Below are 1,931 nucleotides of genomic sequence, written 5' to 3' on the forward strand. Positions count from 1 at the left end.
TTGTGGGATTGTCTGATTTTTTTTTTTTTTTTTGTTGCTTGACACCAGGGACTTGATGAATGACTGTGGGCTATAGAATATCTGATTTGAGCTTAGGGGTGGAAGAATAGTGGATCAAACAGAGAGATGCAGTCTTATTAAAAAAACCCCATATGTTTAGAAAGATAATTTTAACTTAGGTTATTAGAGCTGAACATAGGCATTTAAAAACTTGACCATTTTTTGTATTTTTGTTTATCACAAATCCATCTAGTAGAGAAGACTGTCTTGCAGTTGTCAGCTGTGGTCTGTCTGTCCATTTGTTTTTCCCTTTCTCACCACTAGTTTATGTGTCTTATGTTTTCTGGCTTCTGTGCAGATGAATGTTTTGGTATTTAGGTTGCAAACATTGGATGGAAATGTTTTAACTCTAAACAAATCCAAAAATCCCCAGTGTTAGGACACTATACGCTCTTTAAAATCTAACTTTGGAATTACGCTACTTGTCTTGCACATTGGAATTATTGACATATTGTCAAGACAGAGCTAATGTTTTGAGTTCCTTTGTATGTAATCTAAATATTTTTTATTACCCACAAAATAGGGAAAATGAAACCTGAAAAACAAAGTAAGATGGCTATACAGATTTCCATAAATCAGTTTAAAACTATTTGCTTATATAAAAAATCAGTTACATTTCAGTAGAACTCTTGAAGTGTATTTGAGCTGAATGTCATTCTATTCTAATCTTGTACATCAGTGTTAAGTTTTTACACTATAACTATAGATACCTACCCTTCAAATTAAAAAGTGCAACATAAAATAGTTGCTGTTAAGTAGATGAAGACTAGTAAGTGTATTAACAGCTGGAATAAGTAGATGGGGCAAATCTTTTATTGTGGTATTCTTAACGTAGGAAGGTGCTCAGAGCACTGGATGGTGCATAGAGTTGTATTTTAAATTTTGAGTAAGAACATACACAATTAATTAGACATGTCATTTGGCATTGAGTAGATTTGTTGTGTCCCACTGAAGCTAAGTGACCCTTTTTTGGATTATCATTATCCAAAAAAAGTATGCAATTTTTTTTGCTCTATAAAGCCATCTTGCAATTATTTTTCCAGGCTTTCATTTCCACTGTTGTGGCTAACAAGTGTATGGATCATGAAGAACTCATTGGCAGATATAATCTGGGGCAGAGACAATTGTTTACAATATTACAACTGTCAATTATTCAATTGAAAAATACTTTTTAAGTATCTATGTAACTTGGTTTATGTTTCATGAGTGAACTTTTAAATCAATATATAAATAGATTCCATTCATCTTAGCAGTCTGCTTAGCAGTTAAATGGTCTCCAGCTCTCTTCACTGGCTATTAACAGAGGTTGGTTTTTTTCAATCTCTTTCATGCTGAGACAGTGAAATTGAATGACCTCGCTATGGTTGGTTGTCTGTATTTCATTAATCCCATGGTATCCTTCACTGTGGGCATATTATAGTCATATTTTACCTGATTTTGCACTTACACCTGTGATGATAATTCCATTGAACTCAATGAAACTATTCACTTGATTGATTATTCATGTGTTTTAGTATCTATGGAACCTAGAAATTTGCTGCTTGTGTGTGCATGTGTGTTGCATGTAATCAAATCTTCTGAGTTCTAAATGCTGAATTCTTCTTTGTAATTCCATTAAAATTAAAAAGCAATTTTTGATGCAAGTATTGTTGACAATCTTGCAAATCAGGTTTCTGAGCTCTTCTCTTTCAGTAAAAACCTTCTGACATTGAGGGCAGTTTGTGATACATCCCACTGAATAATTTTTGTTTCCAGGAAACTTTTGATCTGCTTAACGCATAACACCAGCAGATTGTCTCTGTGCCTGAAGAAGGGTGTTTGTGCTCGAAAGTTTGCAAAGAACAATTTTTCCAACTGTTTAGTTGGTCTAA

At 33.5% G+C, this 1,931-nt stretch overlaps 1 protein-coding gene across 2 annotated transcripts in view; it reads left to right on the forward strand.

Annotated features, from left to right (window-relative positions):
• Positions 1-1,931, forward strand: part of SH3BP5 (SH3 domain binding protein 5) — a 74,116-nt gene that overhangs the window by 2,825 nt on the left and 69,360 nt on the right. The gene's annotated exons all lie outside the window — the stretch shown is intronic.

This window comes from Gavialis gangeticus, unplaced genomic scaffold (assembly GCF_001723915.1).
Source record: "Gavialis gangeticus isolate Ggan-Ray unplaced genomic scaffold, GavGan_comp1, whole genome shotgun sequence".
Taxonomy (NCBI): Eukaryota; Metazoa; Chordata; order Crocodylia; family Gavialidae; genus Gavialis; species Gavialis gangeticus.